The sequence below is a fragment of the Oryx dammah genome, unplaced genomic scaffold (assembly GCF_014754425.2).
Source record: "Oryx dammah isolate SB20612 unplaced genomic scaffold, SCBI_Odam_1.1 HiC_scaffold_2, whole genome shotgun sequence".
NCBI lineage: Eukaryota > Metazoa > Chordata > Mammalia > Artiodactyla > Bovidae > Oryx > Oryx dammah.
This window is the reverse complement of record NW_024070186.1, coordinates 96768357-96795635: the sequence shown is the minus strand read 5'-3', so window position 1 is coordinate 96795635 and position 27279 is coordinate 96768357. Positions and strand designations below refer to the sequence as shown.

At 35.8% G+C, this 27279-nt stretch overlaps 1 protein-coding gene across 18 annotated transcripts in view; it reads right to left on the bottom strand.

Annotated features, from left to right (window-relative positions):
- Nucleotides 1-27279, bottom strand: part of ZBTB20 (zinc finger and BTB domain containing 20) — an 838376-nt gene that overhangs the window by 744217 nt on the left and 66880 nt on the right. For 10 of the 18 annotated variants that reach the window (XM_040224195.1, XM_040224181.1, XM_040224152.1 and 7 more), the window contains exon 2: nt 10538-10666. The exons of 6 other annotated variants lie outside the window; for them this stretch is intronic. The gene's annotated coding sequence lies outside the window, so the exon portion shown is untranslated. The remainder of the gene's footprint in view (nt 1-10537; nt 10667-27279) is intronic. 2 more of the 18 variants (XM_040224172.1, XM_040224336.1) reach the window with 1 other exon arrangement.

The window sequence follows — 27279 nt, the reverse complement described above, 5'->3', positions numbered from 1 at the left end:
AAATAGTATTTAGTTTCAGTTAACACATCTATGCTGCTGCTGCTGCTAAGTCACTTCAGTAGTATCCGACTCTGTGCGACCCCATAAGAGCCCACCAGATTCCTCCGTCCCTGGGATTCTCCAGGCAAGAATACTGGAGTGGGTTGCCATTTCCTTCTCCCAATGCATGCATGCATGCTAAGTCACTTCAGTCGGGCCTGACTCTGTGCAACCCTATGGACAGCAGCCACCAGGCTCCTCTGTCCACAGGATTCTCTAGGCAAGAACACTGGAGTGGGTTGCCATTTCCTTCTCCATAACATATCTATACATGGAGATAATAGCATCTTCTTGGGTATGCTGCTGCTGCTGCTGCTTCTGCTAAGTCGCTTCAGTCGTGTGCGACTCTGTGCGACCCCATAGACGGCAGCCCACCAGGCTCCCCCGTTCCTGGGATTCTCAAGGCAAGAACACTGGAGTGGATTGCCATTTCCTTCTCCAATGCATGGAAGTGAAAAGTGAAAGGGAAGTCGCTCAGTCAACGTCTGACCCTCAGCGACCCCACAGACTGCAGCCTTCCAGGCTCCTCCATACATGGGATTTTCCAGGCAAGAGTATTGGAGTGGGGTGCCATTGCCTTCTTGGGTACAGTGAATATTAAATGAGAGTAAGTATTCAAAATTCTTTAATTTTTCTTTTTCCTCACCTATGAAATGGGAATATTCATCCCTCCTTACTACTCAAGATCACCATCAGGACCCACTGAAATATATACATTGACAGTGTTTTGCAAAACACACATTATATAAATGGACAGGATTTTTTTTCCAAAAATATAATTATTATCATTCCAGAAAAAATTGCCGTACTCTGAGAATTTAACTTTAAATTTACCTAAGTGGCCTCTTACTAACCAGCTCAATCATTGATTTCCATTGCCTTCTTTCAATCTGAATGCCATTCCTCTCAGCAGAGAAAAATATAAGCAAAATAAATGTTTGTCGTCTCTTCCTACTTTGTATCACCTCCTAACATTATATCATATTCTTCCAAGTAACGGCTTCATCTGTTTGGTAGGTATGACTTTTTATACCCCTTCTCAAAGTTTATTTTTCTAAGAGACTAAATTAGGGACTTTCTTGGCAGTCCAGTGGTTTAGACCTTGCCTTCCAATGCAGGGGATTCAGGTTCAATCTCTGGTCAAGTAGCTAAAATCCCACATGCCTCAGGCCAAAAAACTAAAAACACCAAATAGAAGCAATATTGTAACAGATTTCAATAAAGACTTTAAAAAAGTGGTCCACATTAAAAAAAAAAAAAAAAAAACACCTTTAAAAAATTTTAGAGAGATTAAATTAGAATTATGGAAAAGAAAGTTGAAAAATTTTGAAGTTAATTGTCACAGATAACAGAAATAATTTCACTGAGGTATTCTAAAATATCAATAACTAAGTATTATAAACAATAAGTATCAATTACATTATGGTAAAAATATTTTAATGTAGCTATATTGAGCATAAACTGGATTGTCTTTCAGGCCATAGACATTAGTCTTTTCTACCAATGACCACACAAAAACTAAATAATATGCACTCTGCCACAAAAAGACAATATAAAAATATATATTCCCATCTCTATTAATTGACCAGAAAATATTTTGTCACCCTGAACCTAGACTGACCATAGTACAGAATCTGTCATTAAGTGTTCAGTTCACACACATACACTCCAAACTGGTCCAACAAGTTCTATTATGCCAGTTACCAGCATTGCCAGCCCCTTTGCCCTTCACTGCCTGGAGAACGTCCATCAGAAACAGGGAAGCAGAGCAAGCTGCCACAATGCACCATTGATGCTTGAGCAAGGCTGCCCAAGCAGCTGCAACAACAGGGCAACTCTTCAAAGTGTCAGCATTGAAACTTAGAATTCTCCTTCCCATACAACTATCAATGAAAACCTTTATAAGCTACAATCAATTACAAAATAAATCTCTGAGACAAATCATGTTCTTTTTTCATTTCCCTTCTCCTCTTTCTCCTTTCAACACTAAATGTCCTTGGTTTAAAAAAAAAATCAAGGAGAAATTCCCTCCTTTTCTTCCTCGATCTCTGTCTGCCTCTCTCATGTTCTAAAAATTTTCTCAAGGAGGTTTAAGGATTTGTGCTAAACACTTTTGTTTACAAGACATGTTCTGGGTTTTTTGTTTGTTTGTTTGTTGTTGGGTTTTGTAGTTGGAGTTTCTCATTTAAAAACTTCAAAAGGCACTTGAAATTTTGAGCACACTCATTCCGGAATTTTTGGCAAAGCATGTTTTTGATTATTGAAAGATAATCTAAATTCTGAAGTGCAAGCACTGAATCACATAACCTCCATATTTTTGTAAACCACAACAAAAGTGGTTTTACATTAACTATAGATGAATAAGTAATGAGTCAGTGAACAGTTAAAAGCATTCCATGAGAATGCATGAACTAGCCATGTGAACTTCTTGATAGAAAAATCCTAAGTGTTTAGACATTACTTAGAATGAGGGAAAGCTACTCTTTAATAAATGCAGTATGTTTAATCTGTCTTATGTGACTAAACCTACCATATCAAATGAAAATATACTTTTTTTTTCTATATCTCCTTAGCCACAAGTAGTTAATGACTTATTTTTATATGAAACACATACTTGAAACCTGATAATTTTAAACAACCACTTTTAGATTTAACTCCATATCTTTTACCAGGTAAACAACATGAGTTCCTTATAGAAAAAAGAGGGAACTCCTCTAAATAATATTTATTCTCAAGAAACAGAATGTCCAAACTTCAGCATTGCCAAGGTGTAAACCATTTAATTCTGCTAGATAACTAAAACATGCATACTTCATTGAGTCTTCTGTCTGAAAAATCAAAATCAAAAATATTTATATTCATAATTTGCTATAATTTTAAATTTATAGCAATAATTTCTCATCATTTTCAAAGTAATGGATCTACATAGTTTACTAAATAGTAACACAATGTTTTTTAAAAAACACAAAAAACAGCAGCCCATATCTCAACCCTTGAGACCTCTGTCAAAATTATTTCTAGTGTTTACCTGTTTATCTCTAAATAATAAGCTTATATTGTTATTTTTTATTTGTAAACTTTAAAGACATTATTAATTTCTTACCACGGAAGATAAAGCCTTAGCTCTCTTATACCACCCACTTTCCTTTCATTCTCCCAGTATTTAGCCAACTGGTACATTTTTAATACATTTCCTTCCTTGAGTAAAAAATTTTCTTTCCTACAATTCATATTGCCCATTTTTTCCCCAATCCCAAGTTTTGCAAGAGAAATATAAAATCTCTCTGAATATATCTCACTCTTCAACGTGAAGCATTCTGCTAACTCCAAATTTTCCTTCTGAACACATCCCTTTCTAGAGTTTTCTACCTTCCTGGCTCAATTAAGGACAGATTATTCTTAAGAATAATGCACAGTTGTTATCTAGGAACTTCTCTTCACCTTTTTCATCTCATTCTCATCACTTATTTCCTGAATCCTCTCCTTCTTCTCTCTCCCCAGTTTTTCTTCATTTGGATACAGCATAGCCACCAAAAGATTCCTGAGAAAGTAAACTTGGAAGGTAAATTTTGAAGATCATGCACCTAAAAATGTCTTTCTTTCTACCTTCACACCTGATTAACAGTTTGACTAAGTATAGAATTCCAAATTTAAAGTAATTTGGCCTCAGAACTTTAAAGCCACATCTTCTAGCTTTGAATGTTACCATTAAGAAATCAGATACCATCCTGATTCTTGAACCAATGTGTCCATAGGGTTTATATTTTCTCTCTAAAAGAGTCTATCATCATCTATAAACCACTGGTAGTTTGAAATTTTCCAGTTATATATCTTGGTATAGATTTACTTCACATTTTTTCCAGTTTTATGAAGAAATAATTGACATGTCATAGTATAAGTTTAAGGCATACAGAGTGATGGTTTGATTTACATATACTGTGAAATGATTATAGCAATAGGCTTACCTAACATTGATCATCTCACATATGATAAAATGAAAAAAAGAAAAAAAACGTTTTCTCCTTTACACTTTTTATGGGCACCCAGTAAATCCTTTCAAAGTAGAAATGCTTGTTCTTCAGTTTGAAAAAAAAATTGATATAATCTCATGCTAATCTCTTCCCTATCACTTTCTCTGCTTTCCCCCATCTTCTGAAACTGTTATAAATCAGAGTTTTGTTTGTGAGACATTCTGATTTTATCTGCTCTCCTGTTATCCATTTGACTTTCTGCTCTGAAAATTTCAATCCTGTTAAAGTTATTACAGCTGAGTGCTTATTCTCTGATTATTCATTTCTTATATTATTCTGTCATGTTTCATGGAAGTACTATCTTCTATATATCTGAGTATATTAATTATATTTTTACTTCAGCCATTGTCTTCCAGAGGAAGTATTGCCTCCAATTCTTAAGCCAGTTCTGGAGCATGAACTGGCTTGCATTTTCCTTGGCACAATACTCTCCAGGCACTTGTATTTAGCTTTTTCCATTCTACTAATTCTTTCATCAGTCACTCAGTCGTGTCCGACTCTTTGTGACCCTATGAATTGCAGCAAACCAGGCCTCCCTGTCCATCACAAACTCCCAGAGCTCACTCAAACTCATGTCCATCGAGTCAGTGATGCCATCCATCCATCTCGTCCCCTTCTTCTCCTGCCCCTAATCCCTCCCAGCATCAGAGTCGTTTCCAGTGAGTCAACTCTTCGCATGAGGTGGCCTAAGTACTAGAGTTTCAGCTTTAGCATCATTCTTTCCAATGAACACCCAGGACCGACCTCCTTTAGAATGGACTGGTTGGATCTCCTTGCAGTCCAAGGGACTCTCAAGAGTCTTCTCCAACACCACAGTTCAAAAGCATCAATTCTTTGGCGCTCAGCCTTCTTCACAGTCCAACTGTCACATCCATACATGACTACTGGAAAAACCATAGCCTTGACTAGACAGACCTTTGTTGGCAAAGTAGTGTCTCTGCTTTTCAATATGCTGTCTAGGTTGGTCATAACTTTCCTTCCAAGAAGTAAGCGTCTTTTAATTTCATGGCTGCAGTCAAAATCTGCAGTGATTTTGGAGCCCAAAAACATACTGTTTCCACTGTTTCCCCATCTATTTCCCATGAAGTGATGGGACCGGATGCCATGATCTTCGTTTTCTGAATGTTGAGCTTTAAGCCAACTTTTTCACTCTCCTCTTTCACTTTCATCAAGAGGCTTTTTAGTTCCCCTTCACTTTCTGCCATAAGGGTGGTGTCATCTGCATATCTGAGGTTATTCATATTTCTCCCGGCAATCTTGATTCCAGCTTGTGCTTCTTCTAGCCTGGCATCTCTCATGATGTACTCTGCATATAAGTTAAATAAGCAGGGTGATAATACACAGCCTTGACGTACTCCTTTTCCTATTTGGAACCAGTCTGTTGTTCTCTGTCCATACCAAGACATAAAAAAATAAAATCTTGCCATTTGTGACAATATAGATAAATCTAAAAGGTATTATGCTAAGTAAAATAAATCTGAAAATGACAAATATTGTATGATTTCACTCATATGTGGAATTTGAAAGAAAAAATAAACAAATGAACAAACATAACAAAACAGAAACAGAGTCACAAATACAGAGAGCACTAAACAGGTTGTTGCCAGGGAGGGAGGAATGGAGGAAAGATATTAAAAGGTATAGACTTTCAGTTACAAAATAAATGAGCCACGGGAAAGACATATACAGCATGAGGAATATAGTAAATAATAATGTAATAGTTTACAGTAGTGACAGATGGTAGCTAGACTAATCATAGTGATCATTTTGTAATGTATAGAAATATCAAATCACTATATTGTGTACTAGCAATGTTGTAGGTTGATTATACTTCCAAAAAACAAAAAGAAAAAAATTAAGACAAATAATCTCATAGAAAAAGAAATCAGATCTGTAATCACTAGAAGCAGGGGGTGGAAGGGAAGGGAATTGGAAGAAGGTGATCAAAAGATAAAATATAAATAAGTACTAGGGATGTAATATACAACACGATCAAGATAAATAATACTGCTTTATGTTATATATGAAACTAAGAGAGTAAATCCTGAGGTCTCATCACATGGAAAAAAATTTTTTTCTTTTTCTTTTATTTTACATCGATATGAGATGATGAATATTTACCAAAGTTACTATATCAATCATTTCATGGTGTATGTAAGTCAAATCATCATGCTACACACCTTAAATGCATGCAATGCTGTATGTCAATTATATCTCAATAAAACTGGGAAAAAAATAAAATAAATATAATTTTTTAAGAAATCAAGGAGCAGGCCCAAGGGATATGAGTCAAAAACAGAGCACTGTGAACATATTCAAACTGAGACTACTCTTTTCTATTTCTGTAAAGGTCCTTAGCAAAAGATTCTAAATATCAGGTTGAATAACAGGAATTTCCTCTGAAAAAAAGAAATTACCTTGAATCCCATCACCTTAAAAATATCTTGTATAACAAAAAGGTATAATGTATAGATTCTCACTAGGTAGAAGTCTGAATACCAAGCATATCATATTACAGAATAAAGATGGGTATTTCCTGGGGTGCTATCTAGTTTTTATAAATTCCACTGCTGTCCTCACCTAAAATGACTATGGAAATGGTGTAGCTAAAGAAAAAAAAGGGATGAAATTTAAATCAACAAACTAAGAAATAAAAGTACAGGCTATACATGTTAACAAATGCTGACATATGGAAAAGCAAAGAAAAATATGTGAAGACACACTCCTGGGCAAAATGCTGAGAACAGCCAAAATTGATAGGATATATGATGATTGAAGGGCTTCCCAGGTGGCTCAGTGGGTGAAGAACCCGCCTGCACTGCCAGAGCTGCAGGAGACCCGGGTTCAATCCCTGGGTCGGGAAGATCTCCTGGAGGAGGACATGGCAACCCACTCCAGGATTCTTGCCTGGAGAATCACAGGGACAGAGGAGCCTGGCAAGCTGCAGACCATGGGGTCACAAAGAGCCGAACATGACTGAAGCGACTGAGCACACACGCACACACAATGATTGAAACAAGAGCACAGGAAAGACAGAGTAGAGGAGAGATTTTAATATGACTAGTGGGTAGAAAAATGCAAAATGTTCCTTGGAAGGAAAGCTATGACAAACCCAGACAGCACATTAAAAAGCAGAGACATCACTTAGCGGACAAAGATCTGTATAGTCAAAGCTATGGTCTTACCAGGAGTCATCAATGGATGTGAGAATTGGCCCATAAAGAAGGCTGAGCACCAAAGAATTGATGCTTTTGAACTGCGGTGTTGGAGAAGACTCTTGAGAGTTCCTTGGACAGCACAGAGATCAAACCAGTCAATTCTAAAGGAAATCAACCCTGAATATTCATTGGAAGGACTGATGCTGAAGCTCCAATACTGTGATCACCTGATGTAAAGAGCCAACTCATTGGAAAAGACCCCAATGCTGGCAAAGATTGAAGGCAATAGAAGAAGGGGACAACAGAGGATGAGATGGTTCGGGGAAACACCGACTCAAAAGACATGAATTTGAGCAAACTCTGGGAGATAGCAGAAGACAGAGGAGCCTGCCATGCTGCAATACTTGGAGCTGCAAAGAGTCAGACACAGCTAAATAACTGAACAACAACAACAAGGAAAATGTATGTTGTATAAACTGAAGCAATCCCAATGATATAAAGAGTCATGAAGCAGAAAGACAAGATTTCTTCTATTCAAAGGTTTTATGACCAGTAAGGATGGACTACAATATGAAAATGAAATAGACCTAATTCCACAATAGGCATAGAAAGTGACCAACAGTGATACCTCTATTGTTTAAGGACACAAAGTGGTACTTAATAAACTTCAGATTATACCATTTAAAAATTGTTTCTCAACTTTGGAAAATGTCTTACATTCCCCTTGGTTACCTATTTGCTTTAGCTTTTAAATTTATGGAAGTGTCATGCAAGCCATCTATAGAAGGTAAATAACAACACTTCTATGAATAGTAGTAATTAAAAAGAACTCATTGATGGCACATTCATTCCAATGCCACCGGCACTGAGTCAACCATTATAATGTGTGTATGCTAAATCACTTCAGTCATATCCAACTCTTTGCAACCCTATGGTCTGTAGCCTGCCAGGCTGCTCTGTCCATGGGATTCTGTAGGTAGGACTACTGGAGTGGGCTGACATGCCCTCCTCCAGGGGATCTTCCTAACCCAGGGAAAGAACCCACATCTCCTGCAGCTTCTGCACTGCTGGAGGATTCATTACCACTCAGCCACTAACATCCAAACCCTGGAGGACACTATCAGCATTGCTGGTAACATCTCTGCTCCTACAGTTTGGGTCTTTTTTCTATGAAGAGCACATTCTTACACAGGACAACAGGATGTGAAATGATATGAAAATGTGTGTGTCAGCACTTAGAAAATTCTCCTCCTAAAAGCAGTTTCTAAATGTGGAATCCTTAATAAAGACCTGTAACCTACTGGTCAGCAGAAGCATTGAGGAATTGAAGGCATACAGTACAATGCTTATTCTTATTCCCATTTAGCTACCAGGGATTTTTTTGCTCAAGATTTCTTTTTTCTTTTCCTTGTTCTCATTTACAATTGTGAGAGAACTCTGTAGAGAAACATCTTGACTAGATCCAGGAGATGGTGAAGGACAAGGAAGCCTGGCATGCTGCAGTCCACAGGGTTGCAAAGAGTCGGACATGATTTTGCCACTGAACAACAACAAATGTGGAAAAGCATCTTGACTGGATCTAGGCTCAGTGTGGGTAGATGCCATGTAAGCATCACACACAACTCCACCAATACACCTGAAACTCTCCACATTTCAATCCTTTTGACAGTCTCCAGCTGAGACTACATCTAACCCTCTCACTTATGTTTCACCTACAATTTCAGGTCTCAGCAGTTCCTGAGAATAGATGAGTTATAGTTATACTTCCTCTTCTCATAAATCTGAAAGAAAGAGTAGGGTGGGGTGGGCTTAGGAAATGGATAGTTTCACTGCCAACTCAAACATAATATTCCAATAGCTGGCTGTTGTGATCTAGAAGATTATTTTTTTTTAATATCGGTGTATGTAAGCCCTTCAGCAAATAAACTCAGAGGATGAGGAGGAGGAGGTGGGGAGAGGAAATGATACTGATGATGACAATGATGGCTAATGTTTTCAGTACCTGTGCCAGGCATTGTTCTAGGTGCTCTGCACTCTGCATGTATCATCTCATTTAATCCTCACCCATTCAAAAAAATTCCATGTTAAGTAAAATCATTTTTATCTTCATTTTTTAAACAGGACACAGAAAAACAGGGGGAAAGTTGTTTTTAAGATATTTCGTTCCTTTAAAGTTAAAACATAAAATTTACACTGATTGACCAATCTTTTACGTAAGATCAAAGGCTGTCATCGACTCTTGATCTGCTAAGTCACATTATTCTCCTTACTCAGACTGTTCCACAATGTAGCATTTATGTAATGTCAGTGAGAGTTTAAAGATTTTGGTTTATTTAATGGCACTGAGTGCTTAAAGAGACTTGCAAAGCAAGTTGAATGCAGGACCCTTCCAAATTTTTACATTCGTCCGCTATCCTTGCCCTAGGAGATCTTTCACTGTAGTGATTCACCTTTAAAAAGTCTTTCCAAACCAGGCAACTTAAATTTCATAATACCAATAGACATTTATACTTTTTTACTCATATTTCACCAGTTTGCATAATTAAATTACAATTGCATATTCAACTGGCATAAACAAATTTAAAAACAAACACAAATGACTCTAAGTAAGCATAACAGCAAGTAAACAGGGAGACAGAAATACACCATATTTCAGAGTTTCCTATCAGCCTAAAGTAGGGATTGGCCAGGAGGGCTTCTACTATATTTATACCTTCCCTAATCACAAAGAATACTATTTAATAAGTATACTAGGTTTCTGGCAGAATGGATTTACAATTGAAAAATATAATCATATTTTATAGGGAGTTTACAATAATACTAAAATTCTATACTAGGAAGTTAATACATTCCTTCTTATGTTTCTTAAACAGAAATACTGGGAGACTATTTCACTGATAAAAACTAAAGTCATAAAATTCTATCCTAAGCTCAATAAAGTATAACAAAGCCTGTTCCCTACATATGTGACTATGTACATATAAACTCATACACATAAAAACATATAATTAATAAATGAAGAAACTCAGACTTTAAGAAAGAAAGTCCCTACCAGAGGAAACCATCACTTTATGTGGTAAAAGCTCTAAATTTAAAGTTCAGGTTCAACCTGTTATCCTTTATTTGGTGTGGAATAATTCACTTCTCCTCCCTGAATTATACTTTCCTTATTTAAAAAAGGAGACAACAATACTTGCTCTCTCCATCTCAAGAACTATGGTCAGAATTACATAAAATAAAATATATGAAAACACTTTACAAACTATCAGTCATCATACATATATAATATACTATTACTAGAAATCCTACCTTGTACTTTGAACATAGAGTCAGGGAGGTCATTTCACAAATGATGGGGCTGAGAGCCCAAAGCCCAAATTACCTTCCTCCTTAAAGTGGCATGGATGACAGAGCACAAGTGGAGAATACTTGATTAACCTGGAAAGGATATCACCAGTCATGAGAGTGGGAATCAGTTGGAGATTCAAGAAAGCCAAAATGCCCAGAATGAACTAATGCTGCAGTGCAGACTGTGAACAGAGATAAAATGTTAAAGGCTGAGCAGTTTCATATAATAAGTTCTGACAGTAATTTTAGTGAAAATATGAGGAGAGATAGAAAGATCAAACCCCCAAAAAGTTCAGCTATACAAAACACATATTATTATTTCATCTTATAGAACAAAATGTTGAAGTCTTTTCAAACTAAAGAAAATTGCAAATTTGAGATAATTCTCTTATTTATATGATTCCTTTCTACTGGCTGGAGAAATTAACCATAGGTTAGGAAGTTGAGAAAACAATAGGATGCACGTCAGTAAAGTTCAAGTACTTTAATTGGATTGATTTGGGTACAGTTTGTCTTCCTTTTTCTCTGGCCATTAATCCAGCAGGGGAAAGTGATCTAACACAGCACCATGGCACGAAGGGACAGACTCTGAGAGCCTGTCTCTATGATGACTGTTCTTGCGCATCCAGGCCGCCTATTGAAACTAACAATGCCTGCCTCTGCTGCCGAAGAGGATCATCCAAACTCCGAAAATGAAACATATCACACAAAGGGATGAAAGAATTCTTATTCCACAGGGTTTAGCTTGCAGCTGGTCATGCATGCCAGAGGGATGTGCCATGAGGATGAGAAAGAAGCTTCTAAAGAGAATAGCTGGGGCAGTCAGTCGGACATTTTGAAATACTTAGGGAATTATTCTTTTGAAACTAAGGCAAATAACTAGACTTCTTTACAGCGGAACTTAGAAGAGACCGGGTTTTTTAATCACTAAAATTCACCCACGTGTGAATATTCTTGCCATTAAAAGAAACCGATAAATTCTAATTGATTATATGTTCTTGGGGTTCCCCATTTATAGTAAGAGATCATTTTATATAATTGATTTTTTTTTTCCTCAGGGCTGGTACTCAAAATCACTTGGGCGTTTAAAACTGTATCTAGGGATAAGTGTTGCATTTTTCAGAAACTGATGCAAGTAACTAAATAATATGCTTATTATACACAATAAAACACTGATTAGGACCATAGACTCTGAGACTAGATCAGAGTTGAAACTGATTTGACTTTCAATGCATGGTGTTGGGTCCAAGGTGCTCTAATGGTCTGGAATAGTTTCATGGAGTAAGTCTGCCCCACAAAAGATGTACCAAACACAGTTAAAAGTTATATAAAAAAAAAAAAAAAAAACTTCCCTGCAGTCACCATTGCTCCTGGCTCCTCAACTGGCCTCAGCAAGGCATAATGCAGTTTTGAGTTGCCCTGGACATCACTGTACAAAGTAGTGCCAAAAGCAGCACCTAGAATTTTGTAGAGACACGCCACAGTGAGGCATCAGCATTCACGGATACACTCACTCCGACCAGTCAGAAACACAAACACTTGCCCGCGTCCCTTAGCTCTTTTCGACTCCTATTCCAAAACAGATCATCTCCCTCTATCTACTGGATGAAAGGTAAAAACTCCTTTCACTGCACATAACAGAATACACATTAGATTTAACAATCTCTTTTTTACCTATTATACCACTGATTCCAAATAACTTGCTATAACTAGATATGTAGCTTTATGGAAGTTGTTTAATCTAATTTAGCCTTAGATTCTTCATTGATAATATGTAAATAATATCTGCCTTATGAGACTATTGTGAAGAGGGAGATAATATTTACCTCATAGTTCAGTTACCAGCACAAAGAGTGACTCAATAAATGGTAGTCACTGTGTGTGTCTTTCTCTATAACAGGAGTAACACATAGTTTACAGAAGAAACTAAAATGAGAAATGGAATGCAAAATTAAAAATATTCCCCTACCTTGTCAGGATGCTATTGTTGATTCAAGCATTGTGTCATTCTTTTCAGGTTAGCTCACGCTTTATAAGAAGCATTACTTCCTTACAGGATTGAATGAATAGAAGTCTCTGGGAGAAAAATTTTCTTTCCACATTTTCAATCCATTAGTTCTAATTAATGTCCTTCAGACCACTGTAAACAAGTTCTTGTTATAAGTGTTTTAACTTTTCAAATAGCTATGATTATATTTAATACATAAATGTTTGGCATTGGAGGGTTTCCATAATTGTTCTAATGTTTCTTGTTCCCCTACATCTACCACAGTTTCAACACTCTCAGTAGCTCTTCTAACTTCTCTCAAAAAGAGAAGACAGTTTGGCTGAAAATTGATACTACAAAAGAAACTTTGAAATATTTTTGAGAAAAATTAATTCTTACTCTCAGTTCTTCTACAGGTACTATCCCACACAACTGCACAAAATGAATTTCTGAGTCCAACACCAACATACTCTAAAGACTAAAAGAAGCAATCTTTCAGAAAAACCTAAAAACTAACGAGGAAAGAGAAATATATACACACATAGATATAGTTTCCAAAGAAAAGAGATTATAATGAGGGAAAATGTATGTAAAGAGAGACAATGATATTTAGAGTACAATGGAATATTACTACATAATAAAATAAGACCCACAATTGATTTCCTTTAAGAATTATAAAAATTTCAAATTCAAGCTTTATTCTAGTAAAAATTTAAATCCCTACCATTAATTACTTCTTTGCATTCTGAATTTTTGCTCTCAAATCTTTATACTAAAATCCTTAATTTAGGTATCAAAGAAGACAGAAGAACATAATATTTCATCCTAAAGGATTTGATCAACCATTTTGAAAACTTCAGTCATCACTTTTTCACCACTCCTTTTAGCAGCACCCATTCAAACAATCACCAGATCCTGTCAATGTTCTTTCTACTCCCACTGTACTATCTAGAATCCTAAGTAATCTAAGTATTTTCATCCTCTAATCTCTGTCATCCATCTTTATGCTTCCAGAATTACCTTCCATAAAAATAAAGGCTCAAGGAATTTCCCTTACCTCCTTAAAAACCGTGGGTGGTTTACCTAATAAAGTCCAAACTCTAGCATAACATTCAGTCTTTCACAGTATAGCATTAAACTTATGACTCATGGTAATTATACTGAATGTAAAAGATATTCAGTAACAACTTGCTATGTTCCAGACTCCATAGCAGCGGGTTGATAGTAGGAATAAACGTGAACCAGACACAGTCCCCATTTTCAAAGAAGCCAGTGCGATGAAAAGTCAGATAAGTGACCTAAATATTGTAATGCAATGAAGTGAGAACAACAAAGGTAACTAACAATAGGGTGCTAACAAAATTAGATAATGCCCAAACTCGATGAGGAGAAAAGTGAAAGTCATATCTTGGTCCTCTGCTTCTGAAAATGATGCAAGCAACACAGGAGTTAACCTCTTGCATTAAACAACTAAAAATTGGACAAAATACTTTATAGACATTGGACAACAGGCAGCACATGACAAGGTCAGCCCCATAATCACTATAACTTACTGTCTAGACAGAGTTACCAGATCACATCTCAGAGGGGAAGAAATCAAATAGACCCTGTGTTGCCCAGGGCTACACTGCTAATAAGGAGTAAATTTGGGCTTCAGATAGCAGTCTTGCTGATTCCAAAGTCCAAGAAGTTTTTACTTTTACTTCTCTACCACCTTTAAATCATTGCTTAGACTGTCCACCTAGGCTGGAAATCAGCTCACTCCTACCCCTCCATATTCTCTCGCCCTACAGAAATTATGTTTCAAGGTTTCAGTTTAAACATCACTTCATCCAAGAGAACTCCCCTAATTCCATTGCCCCCAGCCATAGAAAGAAAAAAATCAGTATTACCATCCTCTGTAATACTGTATTTTTTGTTCATTAATACTTCATTTTTATTGTTTTGCAGCATTAATTTTATTCTGCGTTATCTAATAATTAGTTTAAACCAATGTTTATCAGGGCTTCCCTCATAGCTCAGTTGATAAAGAATCCGCCTGCAATGCAGGAGACCCGGGTTTGATTCCTGGGTCGGGAAGATCCACTGGAGAACGGATAGGCTACCGATTCTAGTATTCTTGGGCTCCCTTATGGCTCAGCTGGTAAAGAAATGTTTATTGAGAGCTTAATATATTATTGGTCTATACGATGTACATGAACCCCATCACTTAATCCTTGGGACAGTCCTATAGTAGGTTCTATTTTCAGCTTCATTTTGTAGATAAGGAAACTGAAACACAGGCTAAATAACTCACTTAAAGTTATGCACTATTTCAAATCCTGAAAGATGATGCTGTGAAAGTGCTGCACTCAATATGCCAGCAAATTTGGAAAACTCAGCAGTGGCCACAGGACTGGAAAAGATCAGTTTTCACTCCAATCCCAAAGAAAGGCAATGCCAAAGAATGCTCAAAATACCACACAATTGCACTCATCTACTCTAGTAAAGTAATGCTCAAAATTCTCCAAGCCAGGCTTCAACAATATGTGAAATGTGAACTTCCAGATATTCAAGCTGGATTTAGAAAAGGTAGAGGAACCAGAGATCAAATTGCCAACATCTGCTGGATCATCGAAAAAGCAATAGAGTTCCAGAAAAACATCTGCTTTATTGACTATGACAATGCCTTTGACTCGGTGGACCACACAACTCTGGAAAATTCTTCAAAAGATGGGAATATCAGAGCACCTTACCTGCCTCTTGAGAAATCTGTATTCAGGTCAGGAAGCAACAGAGCTGGACGTGGAACAACACACTAGTTCCAAATAGGAAAAGGAGTACATCAAAGCTGTATTTTGTCACCCTGCTTATTTAACTTATATGCAGAGTACATCATGAGAAACGCTGGGCTGGAGGAAGCACAAGCTGAAATCAAGATTGCCAGGAGAAATATCAAAAAACCTCAGATATGCAGATAACACTGCCCTTATGGCAGAAAGTGAAGAAGAACTAAAGAGCCTCTTGAGGAGAGTGAAAGAGGAGAGTGAAAATTTGGCTTAAAGCTCAACATTCAGAAAACTAAGATCTTAACATCTGGTCTCATCACTTCATGGCAAATAGATGGGGAAACAGTGGAAACAGTGAAAGACTTTATTTTGGGGGGCTCCAAAATCACTGCAGATGGTGACTGCAGCCATGAAACTAAAAGATGCTTGCTCCTTGGAAGAAAAGCTATTACCAACCTAGACAGCATATTAAAAAGCAGAGACATTACTTTACCAACAAAGGTCCATCTAGTCAAAGCTATGGTTTTTCCAGTAGTCATGTATGGATGTGACAGTTGGACTATAAAGAAAGCTGAGCACAGAAGAATTGATGCTTTTAAACTGTGGTGTTGGAGAAGACTCTTGAGAGTCCCTTGGACTGCAAGGAGATCCAACCAGTCCATCCTAAAGGAGATCAGTCCTGAATATTCATTGGAAGGACTGATGCTGAATCTGGAACTCCAAGACTTTGGCCACTTGATGGGAAGAACTGACTCATCTGAAAAGACCCTGATGCTGGGAAAGATTGAGGGCAGGAGGAAAAGGGGATGACAGAGGATGAGATGGTTGGATGGCATCACCAACTCAATGGACATGAGTTTGAGTAAACTCCCGGAGTTGGTGATGGACAGGGAGGCCTGGCGTGCTGCAGTCCTTGGGATTGCAAAGTGTCAGACATGACTGAGTGACTGAACTGAACTGAACTGAACTGAACTAAGCTTCAGAGCAGGAATTTAAACCTAATAATCTGCCCTCAAAGTCCGTGCATACAAGCTAATTGTTTCCTGTCCGACTAGCCTACTAGACTTCTTGAATAGGAACAGTTCATCTAGGTAATCTTGCTGTTTGTATATCTTATACCACCTGGGATTCTGTTGTTTTCCATATGTATGAATGAACAAAGGAGAATTCTGAGGCTGTGGAGGAGTAATGATACTGAGTGCCAAACAAGAACTCTGGGCATCTCTAAACTATGACAAAAGATATCTATAATTCTTTGAGAGAAATTATTCTTTATCCTTGCAACTCCTCAGAAATTTCATCCACAGCAATTAAAGTTCTTTTATGCTCCAGTGATGGAGTCTTACTTCATTCTTAGCTAATTTCAATGTTGACAAATTATAGATATATTCTTTTATGTTTATGTTAATGACCATTGTAAGACATATTTTATATATTTATTCTAAGCATAGAACAACACTACTAGTAAGAAAAAGCATATATAGAGGTGGGAAATACACGTGGGAGTAGAGAACTGGCAAAGGTAATAATAAAATAGTAACAAAAAATTCAACTACCATTTTCAAACCCTTACCATGAGCTAGGCACTTGCATTATTGTTATTAATAATGGTACTATAATTTCAATGCATTATCTCACTTCACCCTCACAACAACCATGAGGTAGGAATGTAACGATCCTGAAATTCTGGTATTCTCATTTTTTAACAACAGTGTCAGAAGCCTTAAAAGAGTGCATTCACAAAGTTCACAACCATTTTATTAAAGTAAAAGCTTAAAAATCATGGGACTACATTTTTATCAATTACCTTTTTTTTCAATCAGTTTCACAAGTGTTATATAATAGACTGGCAAGCACTATTATTCCACATACGTTAATGCCATCATGATTTCATTTGTGTTCAATATCTACTCCACACAAGCTCATTCACAAGTTAGTACATTGTTTACTTAAAAAATATAAACTTGCTAATTTCTTATGGTAGAACATAATGGTTGTTGTTGTTAGTTGCTAAGTTGTGTTTAAGTCACTCTTTTGTGACCCCATGAACTATTTCCTGCCAGGCTCCTCTGTCCATGGATCTCCCGAGCAATAATAGTGGAATGGGTTGTCATTTCCTTCTCCAGGGGATTTTCCTGACCCAGGGATCGAATCCACATCTCCTACATTGCAGGAGATTCTTTATCACTGAGCTACCAAGACTGTCATATCATATTACATTACATTAACAATGGATATCAGTAATTGAGTCCCTATTGTGTGTTGGGCAAAATGTTAGGTGCTTTACAATATGATCTCATTTAGTCTCTATCACTGTGGGAGTTTGGTTTTTTTATCTGCAGTTTATAGGTGAGTAAAATGGCTCAGAATAACTTGTCCATGGTCTCACAGTTACTAAGCAGTGAGCTAGAACGGGAGCTCAAACCCACCTCAGGCTACCACAAAAATTAAGAGAATTTTGCAAAGTGGGAATTTACAAAATTAACACACAAAATAAATAGCATTTCTATACAGAAACAAACAAACAAAACAAAAAATATTATGAAAAACTGTTTAGGATAGGAAGGATGTAAAAAATAAAGTGTTCATTGCTGAGTCATGTCTTGACTCTTTGCAATCCCATGGACTGTAGCCTGCCAGGCTCCACTGTCCATGGAATTTTCCAGGCAAGAATTCTGGAGTGGGTTGCCATTCCCTTCTCCAGGGGATTGGACCCGGGTCTCCTGCACTGCAGGCAGATTCTTTACCATCTGAGCCACTAGGGAAGCCCACCCCCAAAAAAACCAAGCATGCAATTAAATAAACAAATGAAAAGAACACTGAACCTTAGTAGCAAACATTTAAAACCTTTATAAGGAAAACTGTATAACACTTTTGAAAGACACAGAAGTTATTTAATAAGTGGAGGGGGAAAGCAGGTTCTTAAACATGGAGATTCAACTTCATAGAGATATTAATTGTCCTTCTGTTGATTCATGAACTTATCATAATTCCAATAGGGTTATTTTCCCCTTGAAGTCTGCTAGTTCATTATAAAGTTCATTTAGAAAAACAACTAAGCAAGAAAAGTCATAAAAACCCCGGACAAAAAGAGCAATGGTGGGGGTGAGGTGGGAGGCTAACACTTCATATATTAAAACATGTTCTAGATTTTTATAATTAAAAAAGCAATAATAGCATATGAATAGATAGCCCAACATAGAGTAGAAAACCTAAAAGTATGTATAGCAGCATAGGAAAAAACAATAGAAAAAGCAAGCACTGGAAGAAAATATATATGAACTTTTTTACAAACTTCAAGTGGGAAAAATTTTTCCAAATGATGCCACAATGACATAAGACTTCACAGTCAATTAAACAATATTAAAGGCAAATGCCTCTTTTAGCCAATAATCATCTCTGTCATGGATTCTACGAAAAGCTAAATCCAACAAACCTTTGGGAAATCACAGAAATTGCAGAATTATTCATTAGAACTAACTCTAATACCCTCTCTTTCTTCACCACCATTTTTAAACTCCAGCTCAAAGACTGTAGGAATAGAACCAAAACCTAAAAGAATCTAAGCCACAACTACAGAATTTGTTGGAATTAAACTACACTACTCCATAGCCCCGTATAATCCAAGACTTCTTGCATTTCAGTATTATGCAAGCATGCTAGGTTGCTTCAGTCGTGTCTGACTCTGTGTCCCTCTGGACTGCAGCCCACCAGGCTCCTCTGTCCATGGGATTCTCTAGGCAAGAATACTGGAGTGGGTTGCCATGTCCTCCTCCAGGGGATCTTACCAACCCAGGATGGAACTGGCATCTCCTATCGCTCCTGCATTGGCAGGCGGAGTCTTTACTGCTGAGTCACGAAGTGGAAGCCCCTTCAGTATTATACTTACTTTTAAAGGGATTCCAATTCTTGAATATCTTAATCCACTATTATAGTAAAAAAATATGCAAGTGATTTCTATGTGCCCTGCGGCAAGGTAGATATTTAGATTTACCATATAATTAAAATAATAATGCAAATGTATACTAAAACTGTAAATGATTTAAAAAAAAAAAAAAAACAAACCTTGTTCTGGAGAAGGATCTGGCTGGATTCTAGCCTGTCAATTTTGTAGCTGCTGACTGCACAGCCTTTGAGTCCATGAAAAGACAGCATCTTTGCTTACTCTGAGATATTTTGCTTACTCTGAGATACTTTACCTTAAAAGTTGCCAAACCTCTAAAATTTATAAAAAAAAATATGTTTAGGAAGAAAAATCTAGATTGTTGTACATTTTTCCCAACATTTCAAGAGGCATGATATGGATTCTTTGGACATTGAGCATACCATTATTTACTGATTGGAATGTATTTCAGACACAGTAATTACAGTGCTGATTAGTATCTCCAGAACATACAGATAACAGAACTATTTCCACAAGTAGCTTCGGAGAAAAAGCTTTTTAAAAAAAACATAAAAATGGTCCATTGGCAAAAGATATGATCAGAGCCTTGCTGTACACTAACATTGCCTTGCAAATGAAAACCTGCGCTGTTCCTTATGATCAGGGTTTTACCCATTTATTTGGTTAATCATTCAAATGGCTAAACAGACCTCTAATTTGAAAATAAAAACCAATTGATGCAATCACAAACAAGTTCTAAAATTGCGGTTTATAAAAATTGAAATCTTGTTCTAAGCCAAAACACACACACAGTTACCTTTTCCTAATCAGAGCATTCATTTCTCCTCATTATGAGCTCACAAGCACATTAAAATCTTATTAACATTAATTACTTCTGAGCGCCTATGCATGAGCAGTGACAGTCGTGAGTGTGCGCGTGTCTGGATCATATCTACATTTATATACCTTGCTGCACTTTGCTTATAAAACATGTGAAAATATTTCTGCTAACACCAATTAGCTAATTTCACACACACACACAGATAGTAAACTGCTGTCTCACTGCACAGCCTATCAGACACCAGCAAACATATGGACAAACGGACGGGAAAGAAAGCAGAAACACCTCTTGAATGTGAGAACTAAAACGACTTATACTTACTCCTTAACTCTTGAGGTGAAAACAAGTTGAGAGAACAAAATAACAAAAAATAAATCATTAACATTTTAAAAACCAAGCATTCTATTTTCTACGCAGATGGGTTCAATGATAAAAATGATAGAGACAAAGAAAAACTGGCAAGCAAAAAGCAGCAGACTCAGGACAGATAGAAAAAGACAAAGGCATAGAAATGAAAGTGTCCTTTTTTACACATGTACACATACATGCACATATACACACTTGCTTTGTATAATCATATTCACATTATAACTTGAGAAAAACTATATATATAATCTTTACTCCAACTGTAAAGTAAGAATAATAGCACACCAGATGTCAAAATCAAACAGGTCTATCTTCACAAATAATAAAATTCCAAGTCGACCTAAATGATTTATATATTCTATTTATACCAAGAAAATTATATATAGGAGCCCCTCAGTTTTTAACAATAGAAACTCTATGTAAATGTAGAAAACTAGGTAGTTAAAGCCATAAAACCACATATAATCTGTATCTCTTTTCTTCACACTCTCAATATGCAATATATTTTACCATTCACACACACACTCCATCAACTTTGGTCCTTCTTTCCCTCATCATGTCTTTTAGTAGGAATATTCATAAAGAATAAACCACTGACCATTACATCTACATTTTTTTGTTTGATCCATGTATCTATCTTCTCTTCATGGCCTAGTTTATGCTAAATCCAAAAACCTATGTAACACTGTTGTATCTTTATCCACACATTCTATCTTGAGTCTTCCTGCCATCTTTAATTTCTTTGTTGCCAGTGACCACTATCCCAATGCTATATCATTTTCCCAAAGAAAATATTTCAAAATTCCTATGGAAAACACTAGGCAACGGCCAAAAAACCTCATGTGTAGTTCCGTAATGACTTTCTCAATGGAAAAAAAAAAAACCTCCTTTGGTCACAATACCTAGGTTTATTAAAAAAGGAAATAACTTAATTCTAAGAATATACTCATTAAATAATTTTAGAATATTTGACTAAGAATAAAATATAGTCAAATATATTTGAGACATTCAACAATCCAGTAAAATTAATGTTCAAGATGATTTAAGTAAATATAGCTCATTCTATATTTCCAATGTTCAACCTGTTGTTCAGCAGCCTAAAGCATGGCAGTCAATTACACACAGCAACGCAAGTGTGCACCCTATAGGTGTGCTATGTAACAAAAGTCTTAGTGCTTTTTCTGTGTAGGATATAATGCATATTGGAGTAGAAATGATAGGAAGCAAGATTTTTTAATCTTCATGAGATATTTAAAATATATGACTGGTATCAGTATGAAGTTTAAAAGAAAGCAAACAATATACTGAATTTTATTTTAATTCAGTGTTAAACAACATGCTCACAACTGAAAAAAAAAATTAGTAGACATTCTCTGGGAAGCCTAAAACATGCTAATATAATATCATAAGCAAAAGGAGTGTTAAGAGTATTTTTAAATAAACTAGAAGATAATAAAATAAGGCCAAATATAATAAAATGGTATCTAAAACTGAGAAAGAGTTATGTCAATTAATTGCCAACTTACCATAACAATTCAAAATAAAACTCATAGACTTTGTATAGGTCAGTAGCTTGTTATAGTACTATTTATGGCTTGCAAGTATTCTGCTTTACCAGATTTATCAAACAAAATTAACAGTGCCCTTTATAAGAAAACCTATAGAACTGAGAAAATCTAAATTTGAAAACCTGAAAAATCAGTCATTGTCTGTCGTAACACAATAGCATGCTATGCTTTAAAAAATATATTAGTTTTAATTCGTAAACAATTAAGTATTTGTTTATAGGTCATTAATAGCGTAACAGAATCTGGGAACCAAAAATTAAAGTATTAGCACCCACTGCCAAATGGAGATTGATTTTATTTTATTTTTAAACCTCTAAGTTTTATAGATCAGTGAAAAATTATGAGATTTATTCAAACAATCAACTGACATTGACATTTTAAAGAATATATTATATTAAGATTTATCCCTAATGATCAGAGAAGCTTGGAAAAGGAGGAAGCAGCAAAGAAATAATCTTGATTAAACTTAAAAAGAACCACAATATTCCATTTTCAGTCTGTTCTCTTGCAGCCAGTTTCCCAAAGATCCATTGATATATGTCCATGACAGAACAGCTAGCAAAAAAGTGCAGAAATAGATTGAGACTTAGAACCCATCTTCTCTTTCAAAAATGCTACATCACAAACTGCAGAGACTAGATGGTCAAATTTCAACATCAAAAGTACACTTGACATTTGAACCAGATCTAAGAATTATGGTCTTTGTTTTCCAATAAAAGCTGGTAAACTGAAGTTTACTTAACTCTTTCCTGTGTTTATGAGCTTCTCAAGGATTACTGAAATTAGAGACTACATATGAAAAAGATAGTTCATCATTTCCAAAAAAGATATTCATCCAGATTGCCCTCCAATCCGTGAAATCTGAGATGCCTAAAGAGTCTTCTTTGTGAAAGCCTTACAAATATATCCAAAGATGGTGAGTCCCATATGGCTCTGATAAATGAAACCCGTTATTGGGAATTTCAAGCTCTTCTTTAAAACAAAACACTATTGGGTGGATTTGGTGCTCATGAAATAAAGCACTAATTGCGTGGCCTAACAACACTCTGAATCCTCTCCCTAGCAGACATTTTAAGTTGTGCCAAATTGGTTTTGGGATGTGAACAAATATTCTGGAGCCAGACTCTCACATGCACGCACTACTCCCTGGAAGTAAGTTGGACACTCTTGGAAACTGCATTAACTCTTTCAGGCCACCAGGAAACCTAACTCTCTCAAAATGAAAGTTCTCTTTCAAGATGAAAATAAGTCACTCAGTTTCAAGTCAGACTCAAGTAAAAGGTAAAGTAGAGAAAAACTGATTTGGGGTCAGTTCAGCAATAAAGTATCCATAGATATTAGATAGCCCCTATACCCCAATGGATGCTTATTCACATGCATCCAGAAAATCTTATTCTTTTCCTATGTGTGTGCATAATTTCCGAGACATTAATAAGAGTTCTGTGCATTCAGGAGAAGAGAATTCATTTTAATCTTAATATGCCACATTTGCCTCGGGCAGAGTGATAAGAAACTTTTGTTTCTTTGGTAACCACGTTCACCTCATTATAACAGAAAGCTTCTTGAATTTTTGTTTCACCACATGAAATATAATTTCCACACTAGCATTTTTTCTGTGCTCTGCCCATCATGGTTCACACTGATGCCTACAGACCTGACACTGCATATTTAAATGGTAATTAATCTAATCCCATCTCCCTTTCACTCAAATTTAAGAACTAATAAAAACATTTTTTAAATAACCAAATATAAGAAAAAATTATAAATATCAGTTTCTGTCTCTTTTTAATCTTAATTTCTTCAGAAGCAAAATAATTTCTTAGGAACAAGGGTTACTTTTTAGGGAATTTGAATTAGCATTTTATTTGCAGCATCTTGAAAATAACATTTCCCATTTAGCGCACTGACAGATATCCTGGCTTTTATTTGTCCTCAAGACTACCCAAATTCCACTAACTATAATTCTGTACTTTTAGGTCACTGTTATTCTGTGGCTGTCACTTTCCCCTTTCATCTAAAAGGCTTAGTAAAGATATAGATAAAAGGAAAATTACTTTTTTGGGTAGAAAATAACTAAATGCCCGTGGAGAGTTTCTTTTTTAACCACTTCACTTCTAGTGTAAGCTTTCTAAGATATATTTTGTTAAAAACCATATTTAATTTCCTACCAACTGGTGTGAATTTAAGCGTATTATCAGAAGCCTATGTTCTATTTCTAACAAAGCCTTATATTCTAACAATTAGCCTGTGTGTACTGCTGCCAATGACTCTATTGCTAAGATAAAAACAAAACAAAACAAAACAAAAAACAACCTCATCAGACCCTAAGAGGAAATGAGCTGCTATTTGCAAGAAGATAGGACACATTTGGTGAATCAAATGTGTAGGTGCTTTGGACATCGGTTAATTCAAATTGCAATTCTTAGAAACCAAGTCTGCAAATGTGTCAAGGTGAGAACATGTACCTGAATTTCACTGGAGTTTTTCAGTTCTGAATAATTCTTAAATGTTTCACAATAAAATCATAGAGAATCCATTATTGCATTAAGGCCTATTTGTACCATGGCTGATATAATGGCATTATTTCTATGCTCTGGGGCATACTTGTTTAGTTTAGTTGCTGGTAACTAAGTAAAACTCATGTTATAGTTGAGCTTGATACCTAGAATCATACTAATGGTATTAAGAGGTAAAGGGTAATACTCAATAGGCACCTCTACATCAAAATTGTCTTACCTATTTTTTAAAATAAATATTTATTGTATCAGTAAGAAACTGACTGAATACATATTGAAAACTTCCAAACAGAGAGATTCTAGGGCCAAGCAGCAATTTTCTCATGGAGTCCAAACAAAAGGGATATTGGGGCAGTTATAAACCCTTTATAGAAGACTAAAGTTTTGATTTAAAGCTCTACTGTGGTCCTCTTTTCCAACCTAAATCCATATAATGACATCAGTTTAAGAAAGACAGTATGAAAACTTGGTATATGTTCTTTTCAAAATCCTATGATTAACAGTAATCACAAGATTAAAAAAAACAAAAACAAGCTCTCTCTTTGCATGCACACTAAGTCACTTCAGTCATATCCAATTCTTTGTGACCCTATGGGCTGTAGCCCTCCAGGATCCTCTGTCCTTGGGATTCTCCAGGCAAGAATACTGGAGTGGACTGCCATTTCTTTCATCAGGGGATCTTCCCAACCAGGGATCAAACCCCGATCTCTTACATCTCCTTCATTGACAGGCAAGTTCTTTACCACTAGCAACACCAGAAAGCCTAGTCTTTCATTAGTAATACACTTTTACTCCTCCCTCTTTCTGTGCATGTATTTGCTGTGGTTTCTAGGTTTGTAGTTGCCATGAAGCTTAAGTACTGAAGAATAAGCACAGCTCAACGTTAGTAGAAGAAAGAAAATAACAAAGACTAGAACAAAAGTAAATGAACTAGAGACTAAAAAGACAATAGAAGTCAATCAAACAAAGAGGAGGTCCTTTGAAAAGATAAAACTGACAGATCTTTTAGCTACACTAAGAAAAGAAAAGAAAGGATTCAAATAAATAAAATCAGAAATTAAAGAGGAGATATTACAAATGTTATCATAAAAAATACAAAAGATCATGAGAGGCTACTATGAACAATTATATGCCAACAAACTGGACAACCTAGAACAATGGATAAATTTGTAGAAACATACAACCTACCAAGATTAAATCATGATGGAATACAAAATCTGAACAGACTGATTATAGCTAAAGAGATTGAATTAGTAATCAAAAACCTCTCAACAAACAGAATTCCAGAACCAAATGGATTTACTAGTAATTTTTTTCAAATTCAAAGTAGAATACCAGTTTTTCTCAAACTCTTCAAAAGAATAGAAGAGGAAGAAACTCTTCCAAGCTCATTTCATGAGGCCAGCATTACCCTGATACCAAAATCAGACAATAAGATGCAAGAAAATTATAGGCTAATATCCCTGAGACCATAGATGCAAAAATCATCAGCAAAATAGTAGCAGAGTTCAACTATACATTACAAAAGATCATACACAATGATCAAGTGGAATTTATTCCAGTGATTCAAGCATGTTTCAATATCCACAAATCAGTCAATGTGAAACACATTTTTAAAAAATGAAGAATAAAAATCATATGATAATCTCAATAGATGCAGAAAAAGCATTTAAAAATTTCAACATCCATTTATGATAAAAAATTTTAACACAGCAGGTGTGGAAGAAACATTCCTCAGCATAATAACCATACATGGCAGACCAATAGCTAAATCATATCCAATGGTGAAAAGCTGAAAACTTCCTTTAAGATCAGTAACAAAAGAAGAATGCCTACTCTCATCACTTTTATTCAACATAGTATTGGAAGTCCTACCCACAGCAATTAGGCAAAAAGAAAAAAACTGGAAAGGTAGAAAGAAAACTATCATATTTGCAAATGATATATCAGTGTGTGCATGCATGCTCAGTCATTTGTCATGTCTGACTCTTTGTGCCCTTATGAACTATAGCCCACCAAGCTCCTCTGTCCATGGAATTCTCCAGGCAAGAATACTGGAGTGGCTTGCCATGCCCTCCTCCAGATCTTGCCAACCCAGGGATTGAACCCACCTCTCCTACGGTTCCTGCATTGCAGGCAGATTCTTTACTTATAAGCCACTGAGGAAGCCTGATATCATATGTAGAAAACCCTAAAGACTCCTACAAAAAACTATTAGAATTGATAAATGAATTCAGTAAAGATGCAGGACACAAAATCAAAAAAAAAATGTTATGTGACCATATAGTAACAATAAACTTAAGGAAAAAATTAAGGAAACAATCTCATTTACAATTACTTTAAAACTAATAAAATAACTCAGAATGCATTTAACCAAAGAGGTAAAAGACCTATATACTGAAAACTACAAGACATAAATTCAATAAATTGAAGAAGACATAAATAAAAATATATCTCATGCTCATAAATTGGAAGAATTAATATTGTTAAAATATCTGTACTATCCAAAGTAAACATAGATTCAAAGGAACCCCTAGCAAAATACCAGTGGCACATTTCACAGAAATAGAACAAAAACTCATAAATTTTTATGGAACAATGAAATACCTTGAATAATCAAAAAAATCCCGAGGAAGAAGAACAAAGCTAGAAGCATCATGCTCCCTGATTTCAAACTATATTATAAAGCTATAGTCATTAAAACTGTAAGGTATTGGCATAAAAACAGACACACATACAATGGGGAAAGGACAGTCTCTTCAATAATGGTATTG